Here is a 21575-nt window from a genome sequence, read left to right as displayed (position 1 = left end):
TTTTCACCCCAAAACCAGTTTAAAGTCGAAGCACAGTATCTAAATGGATTTTAAATATTAAAAAATTGCACCTATATGCAGGAATTTTACTCATTTTGCCAGTGGACAGGCATTATAAATGCAATATACTGGTACCCTAGGTTGTGTAAGTAGTTGTGTTACCAACATACTACTATATTCTGACTACTAGAACTAAAATTGCTATACCTAAATATGCATAAAGGCACTTCTTCTCCACCCACAAAACTCAATATTTTCTGGTCAACAGAGTGATGAGGACTCGGCCAGGGCTCTCTGTCTCTGCTGGTTCCCCAGGAGGGCAGTCTTCCACGGAGAGGCCCAGGGGATTGAAAAGGGTCACCTGCAGCATCTTCACGTCTACCGAACTCAGAGTCACTGAAATCAGTATTCAGGTTCATCCCTGGGCACTTCTAGATGACGTTTTAACACTGATCTTTAGAGATCTTTACCTATGTAAACCCCAGTGACTTTTAATGCAAAACTCAAACTCTACGGTACCTATAGCAAAGAATTTTATCTTCACCTCTTAACCTTTAAGACATGAACATGCCAAAAAATGTCAATTTTCCTGAGGAAGTCCAAAGAAATATTTCAACGGACATGTTATTTGTCACCAGGAAGATCCCAGGTAATTTCTGCCACAGAAAAACTTACCACATTTGTAAGTAACGTGTACATGCTTGCTTTCCAGCTGTTCAGCCCTCTTAGCATACCAGATCCAAAGGATTGTGTCCAGCTATTACACTAGGTTATATTCGCAAAATGTGAGTGCGGCTTTCACACTTTAAAAACTGACTGTAATCAAAATCTAATTAGTATTCAATTTTACTAGTGGGAAAACTGAGAGAAATGCACACAGACATACGTGGTGTTAGACATTAAGCCAAAAGATGTCTCCAGAAACCAGCCATTCATCTTTTGCCTTTCTTTATCGCCAACATCTTGTTTCTTGAAATACAGACGTCACTAAATCAAAAACACTTACCTTTTTCACATCATTATAGAATTGCTCAGATGAAATGAGAGCACTGTACAGCTTTTCACATCTCTGCTATGTTTTCAAACCACCAGGGAGGGCTAGTTCTTCCTCCTCAGACAATTATCGAATTGTTGCCAATGTGAGTGTTTCTTGTACCAATCTTGTTATTATTAAGTAGTCTAAATCACCTATGGATCTCATTACCATGACTTTAAATAAAGGTCACGAGGTGGCATCTGCAATTTACTTAAAATTTATCTTTTTAAAGTAACCCTTTTTTAAAGAAGGTTTAGGCTGCTTTAGTTTATTTCTGATGTTAACAAACAGCACTCTTAACAGCCGTAGAAGTCTGCTCGATTTCGTTTAGTCGTGGGGTTCTTATTCTTTGTTTACTTTGGAAGTAACAGGCACATCATCATCCGTCCTTTGTTTTCCTGGTGGAACTCCTGAGGTCATTGGGTGGTTCATATTGTAAAAGAAAGATAGGTCAAATCACTAAAGATGAAGTCCTTATTGAAAAGTTAATTAGTCACTGAAAATGCAAGAGCATTAAGGAAAAAAAAAAAAAGAAAAGGCAGTTTTATCAGGACTTTCTCTTAGCAGCTGTTCAGTTTTCATCATTTTATCTTGTGAAGGTATCACTTTATCAGTTTTCCAGCCATAATAATGGTCTTAAGTAGGTAAGAAACAACTTTTGAATCCGAAAGATTTATACAAAGAGTATAAAAAGTCCCTTCCCTATTTTTTTGAAAGAAAAAAACGACTGTCAGAACTTGCTTATAAATTACAAGTAAACAAAAAAGCAGACAATCCTTGCTGTCCATTTTCCACCCACTTTTAAGCAGATCACTCCGCAAAATATTCTGCAGTTGGTTTGATCTTTTTAGAGGAAAAAAGTTTGCCCAGTAATATGGAAATAAAATAATCGCTATCACTTCCTCCCTCTGAGAAAATGACATAAAAAATTCTGTGTTTAAAATTCAATTGAGAAAGAAACTGTATTTTTTTACCCAAAGCCTTGTAGATATGTCTTTTTTTTTTTTTTTTTCTTTTATCTGTACAGCCTTATGCTGCATTTTGGGTATGAACTTAATAGAAGGTGCTGCAAAAAGTAGCAACTTTGGGCAGCAACAGAGGCTTAGCCAGCAAATAGGCAAGGGCAGAACAGACAAGATGAACAGAACAACACTTCACAATTTCAGAAGAGGATTGCTCTGGATAACTATATACTTTTAGATATTTTCATTCCTGTCTCTCATTAATTCTTCTTACTCCTGAAATGGTATCAAGTGTGATTTCTTTCTAAAATAGCAGGTAAGATTATCCGTCTTTAGACACAAATCTGCTATATTTCAGCTGTGCAAATCAGTCATAAAAATACAAAAAATTATCTCTATCAACATTTTCAGTTGTTGTCATTTATCACAGTATTTAAAGACCATTTTCCATTTCTTCACTCATTGTGATGAAAGGGAAGGTACGGATAGTTATGCATCTCACAGTAGTTAATGCAATACAGCTTTGCACCAGGCTCTTCTACTCAAAGACTTGTAAAGTATTAGCTCAGTTTCCACGTCTTACAATGACTCAACACTTTCTTGCCACAGACAAGTGAATGCCTGAAACAGTTCAGACCAAAATACAAAATCTACAAATACTTTTATGAAACAATGGATTTGTCAGTTTCAGAAATGTATTTGCCTAAAACGTGTAATGTCCTTGTATAGACACAAACATTTTGTGAACAAACCACTTCTATATCTTTCTATTTATACTTACTTATACAACACTACATAACAGCTCATAAATGTAGGTCTTATAATACAAACATTCATAAATATACAACACATACACACTATATATGCATGTATATTAATATTTGTAATAGAAATCATATCTTTATATCTTCCAAAGGCACCCTTTGTAGCTTTCTTGCCTTTTAAATTCAGCTATTCTTGAACACAGTTTGTCTTTGAAATATGTCAGGATAATGCATTATTGAAGTACTGTACTGCTTCCTTTTTGAGCTGGTACATAAAATCAGTCACGTTCAACACATTTCCATTTTACTTAGTTCTATTTCATAATTATTCCTCACTTCTATCACAGCCCTGTGCTGAAGAGCACTCTGGTTACGCCACTAAAATTAACCGCACAGTACAGGTTATGCCTCCAAGGGACTTGCCATCAAGGGAAACCTAAGGTAAAGAAAGACAGCAAAATAAAATCCTCTACATTTTCTGAAATATGCGAACCAGGTTGCAAAATTAAGCACCAGACAGACGAACTAGATCTGAAAAAAAGTTTGTCATTTCACCAGACGCGTCAGAAAGATTTGATTTGTTTCTTAGTGTATGGATTCTGAAAGCTACCAGCAATAGCGTATCAGGGATTTAAAACCTATCTTAAAACTTCCGGCTTAAACTGGAATCATTTTGTTCAAGAAAGAGTTAAGTCTAACAAGCAGAAAAAAAGAAATTAACTAAAGTAAGGCCCTTGTGATACAATGACACTTGCTCTATGCTCTTACAGAGAAAAACACGATGATAAAACACCACAAAGAGGAGTGTTATGAATTTTATTAATGACTAGAAGACAGTGTGCAAAACATCAAAGGTCTGTGGAAAAGATTAATGACCCCGTGTGAGACTGTTTAATTACCTCCAGCTAATTAGATTCTTGACCAAATTTTTAATATCTGCATTCCTTCTAAAGCCTAATTGAGATTCCACATTATTTATCAATCTTTCAAAAAGCCCTTAGTGTGCTGCTTTTTTAGGGTTTTTTTTCCATTTGCACTTTGACTCCATTTATGGTCAATTATTAAATAAATAGCAAAGTAACTGTTCTCTCCAAACTGTATATGTGGAACACTTTCTGCCTGTTTATTTTGACTAGGAGACTATCATTGGCATCTTTTATACATAATGAAGCACTCCAACTAATAAACTGACTGACTTCACTGTAAACAACCTTGATAATATTTTTGTTATCTGGGCTGTGCTCAGGAACTCCTCATGTGGTTTCTGTAAATTAGCCTTTGCTATTGTCAGTTAATCCTTATTTCAGTTTACCTTGGTCCGGTCCCAGGGCCGGAGTGGAGCGTTATCATGCAAACTGAAGAAGACAGCCCTCGCCGTTTGATTATTTTCCCCTGTTCCTCTAGAAGTGCTTTGGTGCTATAAACCACCACTGTTAAGTGACTTGCCTTTATATCAGGAAATTGATGTCAGAAGGCAGGGGACACATGCAATAATTACTTATTTTTCATACCCCTTCAGATCTCCCTCTATCCCCAGTAAGGCACTGGCATGAAAAGAGAGGCCGATGTGTACAGCACATCTAAAGACTGAACTTGTTTTAGGATCTTCCACAGAAGTTTTACCATTTCAGTGTGCAGTGTAGGGAACGGGGAAACATCAGACATTTCAAGGTATGTGATAGGGAACACATTTTTTGCATAAAGTTTGGTAAACAAGATACTCCCCAGTTCAGAGGAGGCAAAGGACCCCCCAACTCTTTGTTTGTTTTAGCTATAAACCAAAGTGCATTTGTTTTGAAAATCTTTTTGTCATTTTTAATATAAATAAGAAAACTAAATTGTGCACATGGGAAATTATATATTTATAAGGTATGTATAGGACAAACACATTTTGAAAAATTCTTTATAATTTCATATAGATTTTTTTCAAATTCTTCACTAGAGTTTAGATCATAAAATCATAGCACATATGCAGAAATATACAGGATAGCTTAAGAAAAAGGAAAAAAATCATATTCTCCATTAAATTTTAATAGTTTTTATGTTATTTGTATGAAATATTATTGGATTTACCCCTACAAAAATACACAGGAGTGTCTGTATGTACAGATAGACATTGAAAAAGTCTACTCAATGATGATACATATAACTGTAGTATATGTAGGGGGGGCAGGGCTTTGAGGGAGAGGTCACTTTTTTCATTATCATGTTTGCAACAAGCCTTGTCCAATGGGCTAAGAACATCTAAGCATTATCACAAAACACATCATTTAATAATATAAAAAGTATATGCCAAAATAGCAAACAACGTAAATCAATACAAAGGTGTAATGAACCAGGCACTAAAGAGACGAGTAATACATTATGCTCAATTTCTGGAGAGTGACGAGACTATTTGGTTACTCACTCAATCACTCGTAGGAATACCACAGCAAGGAACTTCTTTGGGATGCAGTAGTCAGAGTTGCTTGATCTTTTTGATGCAATAAAAAGCTTAAGTGCCTAAAATCTGTGTATCCAGATATTTATTCTGTGCTCCAGTTGGTGGAGGAGTGCTTCCGACCCATTAAAGATTTTATCCTCAGAGCCATGGATAATAATGATTTCATTCGTATCGTATCAGTGCACCATAATTGAAGGACATATTTTTATGTTAGGTACTTGGTAAAGAAAGAATTATAAAGAAGTGGCCCTGTTTAACAGAGCAGCCACATTTTGCAAAACTGAGGGTACATTTGATCGTTTCCTGTGGAAAAGGAACTGGGATTTCCTATGTCTTGCCCTCCAGACTACCCTTATTTCTTTCACCCAGCCACTGGGTTCAGGAGGGTCAGTGGTTTCTCCCTTACAGACTGTGCGTACCTGTCTGGGAGACCCTGTGTGCGCCTTTTACATCTGATCTACCATGCCAGCCTCAAATGCATGTCAGGTGAGCGATGCTCCTCGGTTTCTGGAGGACCATAGTGGATATTGGTACTGAAATAACTGATCTGGACAGACAAGCTGGTAATGGGAATAATTCAAATGGCAACTCAGGCCCGGTTTAATCAAATGCTGCACGGATGTGCTATAGATCAAGCATTTAAGTCTGGTGTTGGAGCCTTTGTCGGCTCGGGGAGATTCTCTTCTAGTTCACACGGGCATCCCCTGCCCAGGCCACCACCAGGCACCCTCTAGCCCCAGAGATTTCCCTTCTCCCGCCTGTCACAAGGACGTGGTCCTCCAGGGAACATTCGCACATATCACATCATACTCTGACAAGCTGAACAATATTTTACAATACTCCATTTCTTTCCAGCTGTAGGGATGCTGATGATGGTACAATAATAAAAAACAACCAAACAAAACAAACAAACAAAAAAACAAGCAAAAAAACCCCAATCCAAAATCAATAAAGAAAACAAAGCAAACTAAAAACTACAGCCAGCTTGGCCCACTAGATAAAACATCTGTGAATAGGAATAAAATTTGGACAGTTGTGTAGCACCCAGAAAACATACTGCTAGGCTACGGGGAGGGCACAAGGCAACACAAGCATTTACTTACTTTACAAAAGAATTTATTAGCCCAGTCTTGCCTCTGTGGCCTTTGAGAGACTCAATAACGAGCTTTTCTCCTTCTACATCACCCTGCTCTTTCACCTACACAAGCCAGGCAGGGGCTGGCGGATACCTCCCCTGTGCTGATCAGTAACCTGCTTCCCCCGCGGGAGGGTCGGTCAGCCCGCAGGAGGACACACAGGCAAGAGCAGAATTTCTGCATTTCCAGTAATATTTATTCTCTTTATTCTTCCCTGAAAATCTTTATTCCATCTCGTAAAGGATATTTAAAATAACAGAATAACAGAAGCCAAATAAATATACCGCAAGCATATAGTGAGACAAATTTTGAATTAAAATTAAACACTACAAATTTTCATTTGTTGCATTTTTAAATAATTTGCTTTGTCCTAATCTGTTACATTAATATTTGCCTGGATACCAATATGTTCTTGTATATCTGGAGCTCTTTCATAATTTTACATCTTTCTACACTGAGCCTGCCCAAAACCAAGATCACTTCTAACTTAAAGTGCTCCTAAAAATTTGAAGTGGTCTATTAATTTTAAATTGCTCTACATCATGTCTGCTTAGAATCCCAACAGCTTTTTCACACAGAAAATATTAAACTATAAAATGCACATCTGCAACATAACAACTACCCAGCTTTTTTTGATTTCAAACGTCAACTTTCTCTCCTTTTGCTTTATCATTGAAAGAAAAGAATGCTCTGGGAGCAAAATAATAGAACAACTCATCACACATTTTTATTGCGAGTCTCCCTCTATTGAAAACCTTTTAGGTATGTCACAGGACTAAATATATTTTATGTCTACCAATTGGTAGCACATAGCCCAGCCCATTAACCCGCTGACCTCAATAAATTCTGATTTCCTAGCACGAGCGGTATCACTAGAAGATTGACACATCACCAAACGTGCACCGAGGGTTAACAATACTCCCCAGGACTTTTACAAGACGACTTCTGATCCAAGACTTCTGTCTTGCAGGCAGTTCTTTCGAAAACGCAGACAAGAAATGTTTTTTAAAGCCTTTGGTGTTTTTGGAAATGTGACTTTATCCTCAGCAATGAGAAAAAAATGGCATCATCTCCAGCTGAGCCCCTGTCGCATAATCTGCGGAACAACAAAGGCACCGCGCAACACCAGCACAGCCTTCCCCACGGCGGACTTCTGCCAAGGCAAACCTTCGCTGCGGCACTGCGCGCTCGCCTCCCGCTGCGAGGTCGCGCAGAGACGTCTGTCTGCTTCCCTTTGCTCACATCAGTATTTCCACGGAGCGATACTCTCACCTGACCCTCAGAGGTCTACGCAACCCGGTCCTGGCTAGTGATTGCTGGTGATCTCCTACCACCTCTGCCTTCTGATGTTTTTAAATGGATGTTGTTAAAAAGAACTTGTTGAGTGAAAGACACAAAAAACTCTCTTTACTGAAAAGACAGGACTGACTCTATACAGCAGTGTACTTTGGCAGCCAGGCTGATTTTTAGGAAAGATTTTTGAACCGAAGGCCTATCATTTCTTCCACTTGCATAGTAACTCAAGCACCAACAAGCGGATTCGCTGTCAAAGTCATTTTACTTGTGCTACTGTAGCTGAAGTACGTTATATTAATCTATCAAAGGGTCACTGATCCTTTAGTGAGTGACCATAAATATACATAAATACAAAAAAAAACCCCATGCTCTGAATATCCCATGTATCAAGCACTTTCAGATACGTATATATTTGCTACTTTGCCATGCAGATATAAAACCATCTGAGTGATGGGATGAAGCAGTAACCCATTCTCGGCTATCACACTTTATCACGAGTGTAATTTGGGAGGTGCTGATTATTTGCACACAGTCTATCACAGTAAACCGCTCTTGGGATATTTTCCAAATAAAAAATTCAAGCAAAGTTTCTCGACTTTAAATTAGAACTAAGTCTCTACACACTCTCTACTCTTCAGAGCATCTCTTCATCACTGGAGCAGTCGGGCTCCTGCTGGGGACACGGACTTTTGGTCCACAGGGTCAGGGCACCTATCTTCCAAGATAAGATGGTACTTTCCCACCTAACAGAGGACTCACCCCCTGCCTCCACCAAGTTCCAGTTTCTTTTCTGACCCAGTTGGATTTCACATTCCTCCCTGTCCCATTTTACACAGCCTGGAGCTGAGAAGTAATCCCAACTGCACCTACGTGTTTCTCTGTAGGAGAGCAGCATCAGCTTGTTACTGATGCAAACAGGACTCGTACCTTGAAAAAGGATGTGATTCTTTTTTTGGTACCTGCTCTAATACCTTTTATCCAAGTAAACCATTTCCTTTTCACAGCGTCACCAAGTAACATGTATTATTAAATACTGAATCCTGTACTACTTGTGCATCCATACAAAATCACGGTGGGGTTTCTGCTCCTGAACACTTGTTTAACACTCATTTTTTCTGTGTTTGAGCACTATCAGGTGAAAATTTTTCAGTCTTTAATCAGACATACTAACGGGCGAAACTTTTTCAGTCTTTAATATGACATAGTAATGTAAGGGCGGTTACATACTTGTGTGCTCTACTTAAAAGACAATTTCTATGGCAAAGGTATTGGGGATTTTGTTTCAAATGAGATTACCAATTCATTATTCACTGGATCACAGCTTCTTATCAAGCTAGATGCACCAGCTTTATTTACACAGGGTAACACCTCGCAAATAGTAAGCATTAGACCAGAAACACTGCAACAAATCAATAGCAACAAAACTAGAGGGTGATCTTGCCTTTCAGTCTGGGAATTACATCTGCCCTGGCTGAGAAGGAGCCAGATGCTGGCACCCAGGCTGCCTGCGACGGCGGACCTGCTTTCTGCAGCGATCAACAGCCTTCTGCAAGACAAATAAATGCTCCTACCTGTAAACGTGCAACTTTCAGCTATAATTTACTGCCATATTACATATTTCTTCTTCCTTACCTCTGAAGGAAGTTATGGGAAAGTTATGTTTTGGGAAAGTTATGGGAAATTAAGCCTTTCTTTGTCAGCAGCAGTAGTATGATGCTCCCGTGAAGCCACCTTTGCTACAAAACCTCCATCACTATTGCAATTTCTCTGCTCTGAAACTCTTTATCGGGAAGCACTGAACTCAAATTTCCCCTTTACCTGACTGCAAGTTATTTAAAACAAAGTGTCTGTAGCTGCCGTAACAAACCACCCATCTCTATCCCATCCCCTGGGAAAGCCTTCTGCTAGCTTAAATGTTTCCAGTCAGAGCCCAAAAGAGGTGAAAGTTTCCTGTAAACACCATTGATTCAATAAAATATTTGCTGGATGCAAAGCATGTGGTTATATCGGGTTTTGTTAAACAGTTTCCTAATAAAGGGCAATGCATGTTCAGCCTTCATAGTAACTCAGATGTGACACAAATAATACAGCAAATAATTACAACGACCTTTCGCTCACCTCAAATTTAAACAAAGGTTAAGCTGCCCTTTAGATAAGCAAATATTTTCTGTAGTCAAATAAGTGTAGACACCTTTAGAAACAAGGATATATTGCCAAAGTAAACTAAACTGAAAACGGTTACAATAGCATAATTTCAAAACCTAAAGGATGCAGCGCTGGTCATCAGAGGCAGCAGCCAGACGTCCTGGCATCGCAGTCGGTCCCTTACCTTACAAAACTCCCAGGCTGATGTCCACATGTTTTCCAAGAACTGTTGCTTGAAATTTCTGTCTGGTCACAGCAGATAGGAGAGAGAAATATGAAAAATAAGAAAGTGCATAATCTCCTTGCCTCTTTAGGTCTGGTAAACAATTTATATTCAATTTCATACAACAGAATGAATCCACGGACCTTTAAGTAATTAAGAAACAGACACTGAAGCTTAAAAAATAAACTTTATGGAAAATCTCACATAGTGGCCAGGAAATGGCTCATAGGTTTTATTTAGTTCTCATAGTCCAAGGTTTAGCTGTTAGCTAGATAAGAGCCAGGTGTGTTTTACACATCTAATTCGTTTAGTCTGACGCTAATTCAAACAGCGCTTTTTAACTACAAGTCTGCAACCGACTTTTAAAATCTAAATCCAGGATGAATGGGTGTCATATATATTCAGGGTCTCTAAATGAGAAAGATCTCCTTTGGGGAAGGTAACTCTGATTCCTGGTGTGCTTGGTTCTGAGGGTTTTTTCTCATGGGTGGGGGTCAGGCACCGTTCTGTTAGCTGTGTTCAGATGACTGTCAGAAGGTCGGTATTGCCCAGAGCAGCCTCTCATACCAAAGGCAAAAGGAAAAAAACACGTCGAAGGCCACTTCTGCGGATTTAGACCCAAACAACATCTTTTTGCTGACCTGTCCAGTGAACAGATGAGAAATGCCCAAAGATGTCTGATTTTCTGTTTTGACACGAGCAAGCCATGAACCCCTCCGGATGGGCGAGGGGGAGGCGGCTGAGTGTGCGGAGGGAGATGGGAGCCGCGGGGAGCTCCGTTGGGAGGAGATTCTGTCACATCCAGGGACACACGGGGATGAGGGTCCAAGGCTGCAAATCTGCAGCCAGACATCCACATTGGCGTGGGCATGTAGAGGCTGTATAAAGCATGCATAGATGTTAAAATCTTTGATTCTTAGCGTTTTTGACCTTCAAAGACCTCCGACAAGAAGAGAATTGCAAAATATACTGTCGAGAATCACTTTCTACACGAAAAACAATGACGTAATTTATGGCAGTAACATTCATAACGCTTTAATACAAGGTAAATCATAAGAAAACATACATAATATCAATCATTACATACCATTAATGTTGACTAACCTGACTATCAGACTCCGATTGAGACTTCCAGTCCTATCAGTACAAGTAACATTCAACTTTAGCTGTACTTTCATTTTGACATGTATTAATCATGACCTTCTCTGTTTGATCTACTAAAAAGGATAGTCAATGAATTTACACCCTGTTACTTATTCATGAACAAGTTGTGCCCCTGAATTTTAACATGCTATGCCTTAAACTATTAGCTGTATATCTGCTTTATGTGATGTTCCTACATAAGCTGGCAGTCCATCAATTTAGTGTCCATACATTCTTTTAAAAGCTATATTATAATTAGAGCTTAGGTTAATACTATTCAGTAACCATAAAACAGACATAAAATAATTATAACTCATTTAGTGAAATTAGAAAAAGAGCAATTATTAGACTCCCATTGTGAGGCTTTGCTGTGAGGGACAGATAATCTATCTGCAAGATGTACTTTAAGAACACCATTTTGAAAGAAATAAACTAGATAAATTACTGTTTTGTTTTGGTTTAAGAAAACTTAGACCAATAAATACAAGTTCAACAAACATCAAGGATGTGTGTCAGGGAAGTGAAAGCTCTACTGCAAGAAGAGAGATTAAAATATTTATACGATGTTTTCCTGACATTACCTTTCAGGGTGTTGTGAAGCTAGATTTGTTAATATTTGCAAGGCATAAAATACTGCAGTGAAGCAGACACAGACCTATAAACTGTTACAATTATACGTGAGGATGTGTACACTTTGATCAGGAGGGAGTGGACTCACTGATGCTGATGATCGCCTCGGCACACTTTGAATACAGGATTTCTGGCAGTTTTAGTGAAGTTTTTATATATCAGGAAACCTGGTCTTGAAACTGCTTGCTTTTTGTTCTCCAAGCTCCTTGTGACGTCCGGTTATACGTGAAGAAATTACTTTTTGCTGGGAACACACCTCCCTGGCTGAAATAAAGCTTAGGACAGTATTGAGCTAACAATTTGCCCATTTTTTTCCTTCTTTGGTTGGAAACTAAGATAGCAATCTCTCTGATGAATCAGTAACTAAAATAACATCTCTTCCTGATGGACTATTGTCCGGTTACTCTTCACACTACTTCAAATCCCCCAATATCTGTATTTCCAAGCCTTACAAAGCCAGAACATTCTTCAGATGAGAAGGATTTTTTTCCTCAAATACAGGATCTTTGCATGTCCAAATGGTGACTTTCTTCTTAGGTCTTTGGTCATATAGGCCTTTCTTTTTTCTACGCTTTTAGTAATAGAAATTCACTTATTGGTCAATCAATGCCATTCATAAGGAAGTTTGACTTTGAAGACCTCAGAAGAGCTCCATAAAAGCCAAATATTTCTTCAGGAGTTCCCACAAGAGGAACAGGAGGACCTGAAAGAAAATGCTCCACGTGGTACTCGGAGCCCAACCCAAGAATGAGATAGACCCAAGTCACAGTGAAGTCAATGGGTTCGTGATAATGGCTAACACACATTGCTATAGCATGGCTAAACAAAACAGAGCACAGACAGACCACCACTCCTAAACACTACTATTGAAAAGCATAATGAATTAAACACCAATTAGCTTTAAAGTGTCAGTAATTTATTCAAAGCAATACTACACTGATATTTCTTGTCATTTTTAGGGTCAGCACATTTAAGATTCATATCTTCAATCTTATCTCTATAGTCGAGCGAGAGAAAGAAGTCTCTACTATCAGGCTGATTTCAAAAGCTGGAGGTAAAAACATCAAATGTCACACAATATGGCAAAAATTTAACATTCTTTATTAACTACTTTATTTCTTTAGAATAATTTCTCTAGAATGCTTTTGAACCTTCAAAGCATCCGATAAATTCCTCCCTACTTAATTTATAGCAATGCTAGAAATGAATCGCAATTTAAAACAAGCTAAAAGAAAAAGCACCTACAAAGGACTTTTTATTTTTCTCTAAAAGCACGTGTGATTCCATGAAGATTTTTCTGTGTTCACGTGAAACCTTTTTTATTGGTTTACATTGAAGCATAATTTCTCGTTAAATCAATCCTAGGAAACAGAAGTCTGATGAGAGAAATTCCTCACTACCAACATTTGTAAAAGTGGAAAGGGCTATGTTAGGCTTCCAGTATAAATAGTGTAAATGTACTGGTTTAACTGTAGAAACAGGGGAATGACCTGAGTGCATCACGAATTTTACTTTCCAAGTGACTGGTAAATTCTCCTATGCTTCCTGTTAAACAAAACAAAAGACAAGTTCAGAGAGCTGGTACCTCTGACAGTTGTGAAAGACAGGAAAAAAAATGAATGACATTCTCCAGAGAATATTTTTCTGTCACTTAAGCAGTTTACATATTTCTCTATTTTTGCTGTATTTTTCTTCTTCTGATCACCAGGGATCATATGTGAGTTTAGGGTCATTAGGGCTATGTCTAGTGCCAGACAGATTCTGCTACAGTCAGATTTTTATGATGACAGCATGAAATTTTTGGAATGCACTGGTGAGTTGTGTGACTAGTGTTAGACTGTCATTAAAAAGAAAAAAATATGTATGTATCTTCCCTTTCTTTTACTGCGGGCAAGCCCTTGATTTTAAATTTTGCAAAATATAGCAGGATTTCTCAGAAGAGATGAAAAAAGTAGCAAGTATGTTTAAAAATTACTATTGCAAAAATAGATTGCAACCGATTTTTTCCATTTCCATGAAGAGAGAGTGAGAGAAGGCAAAATTTTTGCAGCATTAAGAGACAGGGAACAATAATTAGCAAAACACAAAATTAAAAAAGCAAATTAAGAATTTGACCTTTTTGTTTAATTTTTTCTTTCATTCTGTCTCCCTCCCCTTTCTTCTCTGTGTTTCAATCTGTTCTCTCCATCCTTGGGGAACACTGCTTGAACCTGCGTTTGTGAATTGTAAGCTCTCTGTACTGTACATAGCAGTTGTTAAGGATCAACTGATTAACCATTTTATAGAAGATTTAGAGGACTCATTCCAATTTTTATAACTCCATGTGGTTTTTAAATATTGCAATGTTTTCAACCAATATGTTTTCTGCCTCCCAGCTGTAAAACAATACCTATTGGCTTGGGGGGAGGGAATTTATTTTTTATAAAATTTTGTTATAATACAATTTTTTCATGCTACTAACAGTATCTTCTGGGAAAGAATAAAAAAAGCCTCAAGATGAAATGCTGTGCTCTTCATTCTCTGCTCACTCACTTAGGTCAGTGAATTACAATAGTCCAAATATTAGGTATCACAGTATACACAGAACAACCTAGAAAGGGACAGATTATGGGATACGTGAATTCACTTGCTTTTGTTGGTTTACATTCTTCCTTGTATTTAATAACACCTGTATTTTTTAATGGGAGAATAAGGGGCTCACATAAATTATGTCAAGCTCAAGAGATTTCTCCGCATGGGCACTTCTAATTGTATTGTACCCGTGGGTTTCTATCAAGACACTGGGGACAACAGACTTGGTCCAAATTCATCCCTTCTGCAGCTTTTAGCAACAGTATTTTGCCTTGGGGTGACTATGCACCCCTTTACCTTACAATAACTCAAAAAGTCGCAGAGCAAAAGCTGGCAATTGACCTAAACAGAGTGACAGGTAATTTTAGCACTGGTATATTGACTTGGGGAGATGTTCTGAGCACCTTAGTCTTTGTTTTCTAATGGCCCTAAAAGGAAACCCTTTCCTACAGGAAGTTCCTAAGTGTCCTCTTGTGCATTTTATGGATCTAAAACTCTAATGGATCTAATTCAGTAGCAATTTTTAGATCTCTACTCCTTATGTTGATCTCAGTGCAATTGTTCAAGTTTTTCCTCCCAACATGTTCCTACTGTTGATTCAGCCACACAGAGAATTTTACCTATTTACAGAAATGGACCTGTATCACTACCACCATCACCGATAATGTTATAATATGATCATATTATCACAACATAACAGTTAATACAATGTGAACTACTATGATTGTAATTATAATTTTAGTTTATGCTATTTAATGTAATATAATAACGCTCTAACGAGTACAATAACAAAAATAATACTTAAGGTCCTGAGAAGGAGCAAACATGCCGATTTGGCTAATGTAAAATGTTTACTTAACTATTGATTTCTCAATAAAATCTAAATACTATCAAAAAGTACCAATTTATGTCACATGAACTAACCAGGCAGCACAAATTTAAATTAGTTTATCTTGTTTTCCCTGTGAGCTAAGCTAAACCAAATAAATTCACATACGCCACAGAGCGCATATGTGGGCATTCACTGCAGGGTCATCGATGCCCAGTTAACTCGTGTCAAAGCTCTAAATCAGGAAAGCATTTCTATGTGGCTTAATAGACTCCTCTTAATTAGCACTGGAGCATATTCACTTCACTATAAACAGAAGAGTGGCTAATTAAGACATGATCAAATACATGATCAGATCTGGAATTCTGTAAGACACCACCCTTCTGACTGAATATTTCTTAGAGTTACGAGCTACCAACTGATTTTACCTCCTGCTTTGATCCAGGAAAGAAAATCTCCTAAGGCACATCCTGAAACCACGGGTGTTCAGTCAGGATGCAGAAGACCCACAGGTAGATTCAAACCTGAACCACAGACGGTCTTCTACGGTTTTTAGATCAGGAAGACCCTCTCCCCTCCAGATTGTCTTTGCACCCCATATTCCATCTGGTACATGGACACTTTTCCAGATGAAAATTCTTTGAAATGGGTATCAATTAATAATTTGGTTCCTGACAAAAGGAAAACCCTTACATAGATAATACCCAATAAGCTCTACAAAGTACTCCCCAGAAAGACAATGGGAGGTGTACAAGCATTGTACACGTAAGGGGAGAACTTGGATTTGATATGTGTTAGCACTTGGAGTGCCATGCCTATCACAGATTTTCTTTCTTCCTCCTCACTAACTGATGACATTTGCTTCCTAGTATCATATTTCTCCAAGTGGAGCTTAGAGGTTTCTGCAAGTGCCAATCCAAAGGGCACCACAGAAGAGAGAAAGAATAGTAAATCATAGAGAGCTGCAAATAAAAAGGACAAGAGAATCTAAATATATTCGTTTACTAATACCATGAATCTTACAGAATCTGCGTAAAACATTTCACACCAGCATTTCTTCATTCTTTCTGTGATACTCTGCTACCTCTAGAAGATCACTGCAGTACTTTGCCCAGCACTCGCTAACTTAAATTTTGCATTACAGAAATACAGATTGCACAATCAATGCATTCTTCATTTTTAGGAGTTCAGTTTACAGCACCTGCTGTACCTTTCAGAGAAAAGCAACAAAAGCTGTGGTCTGATGCAACAATTTTTCTTATGAAGTATTGTTTTGTAACAAATTTCTTCTGTATACAATTTCACATATAACTTCTATGACACAATTTTTTTACTGATATACTCTTCCTAATATATGCATGCTGCTAGTAATTCAATAACATTTAAAATTTTTGACTGCTGTATTTGCATATGTATTAAAAAATAGTTAACTCAAGACTCTGAAAGAAAAACATGAAAAATTCAAGAAAAAGTCCTGTGAGCTTTTGATTCAAAACATCACCTATGTTTCTACAATGATTTTCACAACACATTTAGTGGGTTTGAGCCTTCACCTCACTTGAGGTATGTAAAAGAAAACATCTTGTAAGGTGTACATCCGTTTGACACAAGCCAACTGCTACCAGGAACAGATAAAGCTGCCTTGAACTTGCAAGTGTACTCATAATCCCAGTCATCTACTTGATGACTCCATTACTGCTTATTTATAAAGTATTTGCCACAAATTTACAAAGGAGTTGCATGATTGTAGGGATCTTGAAATAGGAAGCACTGCCAAAATATATAGCTATAAAAGTGAAATGAGTAAACAAACTAAGGTCAAGATGGCCATGTCTAAATATAACAACTACCACACAAACTTGGACAGCACAAGTGGTGTTTTCATAGTCAAAGGCATTGCCTGTCCTGTTTCTACCAGATAAATCGCTCCTGCATTTCCCCTCCTCAAAACTACTCTACTGTGGTTTACATAGAACTGAGCTCAGTGTTATGTCTTGCAGTTACTATATCTCCAGTGTCAAACTTACATTAATCAACTTATTAGACATGGCTTAGATTGTACTTCAACTTTAAATTTATTCACAATTTTCCTTGAATTTATCTGGAAGACTTTACCCAATCCATATGATGTCTTACCTTTTAGCTGTTAACATTGATAGCATCTCTTTTTATTGGACTCCTGATGCCCACTGATGTTTTATGCATAATGATGCTCAAGTTTAATTGAGCTGTAAGCTTCAGTTTAATTATGAGCCTTCATGATACCTTCAGCACTTTTTCTTCTCTGATTACTGTAACTGGTTCTCTGTAACCCCTTTAAAATCCTTAATCTATTAAACCACTAGTAGACAAGTCATTCTTAGGAGAAAGTCTAATTAGACTATTGCAATTATCTTAATGCATCCTCAGTATTTAGGAAAAAAAGCCCAACCTGAGTGAAATGCACTTTGTGGAATATTTCAAACATTCACATTTAATGATCTGATTCACACTGCATTTGTCTTGTGCTCAAAATTAATTTATGTGGAGAAAGAGAAGTGACACTCAAAGTAGTAGCCTTTTTGAGTAAATTTCTGATCATTACATTTCCCACAGATTTTATAGATGTGACTTTCACACTTCCTGTGTAATTCTGCTTCTTTCAGTGTGTGAAATTCTTTTTGTTTCAGTTCCAGAGTTAAAGGAAGAAGTAAAAAATTAAAAAAAAAATAATAATTGCAGATACATATGGATACACAAATTGCATTTCTTTTACTCAATTCATTTATGTGCATCTCTAACATCATTTAAAAAAAAAAAAACCACAAACCATGAAGTATTCAATAGATCAGCTTTGCCAAAAGTCTGTTGATTTTTTGTGGAGTTGGAATGATGGAAACTAGGCTGGTCCATATTTCAATAAAAATAATAAAGGAAACTAAGTCTGGACTCATATTTACTGCTGTTGTAAAAGCATATGCATCTCAAAAAATGACACGTTTGATCCAGTCCATTCTTTCAAGTATAAATTCTTTCTATACTTTTTATAATTATAATTTTATATATTGCATGCATAGCCCCTTCTTACTCGCTATGGATAATTAGTACACACATGAAATATATTTCCTCACAGTTTTGAGCATGATCATGGGTGTCATTTGACTATGATACACCATGAACTGCTAATACTAAGAAGTGTTACTCATACTGGGATCCATAAACGTTTTCTGGGATCAAGGTACTGCCTTTACAACAGAAACCATCCAAAATGAGACAAGGAGCACTGGAGGTATGATTTTCCTGAGATGGCTTAAGGTCATCTGAAAGCAGCACCTTCTTTATGGCAGAGTATATCACTCAGCAAAAAAATGACACTTGTTAAGTATGCAGTAAATATTTAATCAATTTTGAATTATCTATGAAAATTAACACTTTACTATAAATTTCTTACAAAAAAAAAGTAAATTAGGTAGAAAGCACTATCACCTAAGTCCTTTTGGATCCAAATCCTATGGACTGTTACTGAAACTGAGATTCCTAGTTAGCTGACATACTTTAAAATGCTTCCTGAAAATTTGCATATAAGTGTCCAAATAAGCCAATTACATTTTATTCAAAAAACAAAGAAGAGATATCTGACCTTGAAATTATTTTTGTAAATTTTTTTTCCATTTCTCTTCTTTTAAAAATATCTAAGGAATTTTGTAAAACAAATAGCTATGTGTCTAGTAATGAAACCCTACAATAAAAGAGATGTCACACTAAGGGGAAAAAAAAAAACAGAACAACCTAAAAAATGTGTGTGTGTGTGACAGAGAGAGAGAAGGGAGCTGTACATTTTCTGTTTTTGTTCAGTCAGACTTGAAAAATCAGATAAAGTCTAAGCTCTCTGTTTTTCTATGTCTTACTGTTGTTTGTGTTAATAGTGCACTGTGATTTATACTGGCATATGCATTGTGAATGTGGAAAATGAAAATAAATTTGTTTTAAAAATTAGAAGGGCAAGGTTTGGCATTACTGCTGACTTTTCTGTCTTTAGTTCCATTTTCCTTACTTCTCATTGTATAAGCATAATCTTAATGTTAAACAAGTTGCATGCATGAAATAGTACTTTATTTAGTATATTGCTTTCCTCTTCAGGATTTGTCACTTGTTCCCTAATTGATATACTTGTTTTCTGCAACAGGGATCTTGATGGGGTCTTTTCTCCATTTCTTCACTTGATGGCCATGTAATTATCTGCCCGTTTGGTTACATTCCTGAATTTGGGATCAGATAAATTTCTTGCATATAAATGAACCTATCAAGTACAAGGAACATATCAATTCCAAATCAGTGATTTGTCTTCTTGCATTATAGGGTATTTTCTCTAAAGGCATCACTTTACATTAGGCACTTCACCAAATGCAGGACTGAGCTCGCAGTTCTTGAGACTGCTAATATGTTCTGCTATGCCTATCCAAATAGTACGATCTGCTGAAACAATCCTTATGGAGGACAATAGTGGTTGCCTAAGGAAATGCAGTATACAAAAGTTTACAGCTCATCAGCAAGTCATGATTATGCTTTTTTCTTTATTAGAGAAACGGACTGATACATTTCCTTGTCTCTTTCTCCCCCTGTTTTCTTTTTTCATTTAAGCTTTCTGCAACTGGAACACTGTAATTCAAAGTACTGACCGAATGTGCCAAGAGTGTATTCATATTTTCATAAGAAATGTATTTAAAATATTAAAATCTATATGACCCTTCTTAACCAGCAATCTCATTTTCAATTAGGGAAAGAGACATCATTTCTCATTTACTAAAGAAATGCTCCCCCTATTTCTTTATTCCTTCAAAGCAGTATATATAACTTTCCATAATATATTTATAGAGTTTGCATTGGAACACAGCTTTTTAGGCAGGAGGCTTATTTTTGCTTCTTCCAGATCCAGGACACAGAACACTAAATCTTATCATGAGGCGATGCAGAGCGAGTTTCGGTAAGTCTCAGACTGAGCCCGGACCAAGAGGAGAGCGAGCAATGGTGGGCTGACAATTCTCAACAGCAGAAGCACTTTCCTGCCAAAAACATTCGCAGCTGCCTTCTCATTTCCTGGGGAAGTCAAGGTGTTCCCCTGGACCTACTTTACAGATTTGTGATTATGCAAGTATTCTGGTCTTCCTTTGTAATATATGCAGATCAATTCAGTCTTGTTAGTATTACCCCGTTCTCATTCCTGCAGTCTCGTGCCAGGCTCATCTGCGAGGGTCGGCAGCTCTTAGCAGCTAAATATGCCAGCATCCACAGCTGCTCTCACTTTGCGTGTCTCTCTCTGCGGCGGGGTAGTCCTTGTTTAGTGCTGTCTGCTGCTCACTGGGTGCTTATGCCCGTGCATACCAAATGCCAGGCAAAGAGGAACGTCAGCAGTTGTCTTTCCTTCTACCTGCTCATTGCTTTATGGGACGCCAAAGAATTTACCTTACTCACTGGCATCACTACTAATCCTGACAAAACCTAATTAATAAGCCTCTCCCCACTGTGTTGACAATGCTATTCCGCTCTCCCTTAATGCTGTTTGCCAAAATTTGCACCTTTACCACTTTTGCATTGACTGTAGTCCAAAATCCAGGCCTGGGGTAGCCAATGTAATCTCCATTGTGCAGGGATTCTGGGTTTTAGTACTTAAAGCACCCGCTCAAGACAACGCATAAAGAAAAGCTACAGACTGAATATTGCAACTTACAGCACACACAAATGTAGTGTTCAAGTACTGAAACGTTATCGTAGGTCACATTAACCACTTGCAGGCTGCCAAACAATTCTCATGACTTTTTGTCTGGCCCAGGTCTTACCTTGCTGTGTAGGTCATTCACTTACATCATTATTCCATCTTTGGAAGAATCAGGCAGGAAAAGGAGCATCATCTTCTGCCTCTCTCTATTTGATACTTCAATGTCACAAACCTAGGAAGGGTTTAAAAAAAGTGTTTCTGAACATTTTTGAAGGTATATCTTCTTGGGGATAGGCTTCCTAAGCTAAATCCTTCTTGGTTATCCCCAGTAAAGGTTAAACTGTGCCTTGACCAGAAGGAAAATATGAAGTTCAGTCACTATTAGAGAAAATGGCATAAGAAGCTCTAAAGTTTGGCAAATGCAAATACACACACTCAAATCCAGAGCAGAAACACAACACCGTTCTCTGATAATTAATCCCAGGAACCAGTCATATGGATCTCTTTCACTCAAGGTCTTTAAATCAATTCACAATATTTTTCTAAGCCGTTACGCTCTAGTTCAGCAGAAGATACAGGCATAATGTAGAAATGGCTAAGATCTACAACTTGTATGCCACAGAAAATCAGCCTAGGTATTTGAAAAAGGTTATTGTGCTATTACAGGTGTGATACTCTGTGCACAAGAAAATATTTTACTCT

The sequence above is a fragment of the Opisthocomus hoazin genome, chromosome 9 (assembly GCF_030867145.1).
Source record: "Opisthocomus hoazin isolate bOpiHoa1 chromosome 9, bOpiHoa1.hap1, whole genome shotgun sequence".
In the NCBI taxonomy this organism is placed as follows: Eukaryota; Metazoa; Chordata; class Aves; order Opisthocomiformes; family Opisthocomidae; genus Opisthocomus; species Opisthocomus hoazin.
This window is presented reverse-complemented; position numbering follows the sequence as displayed.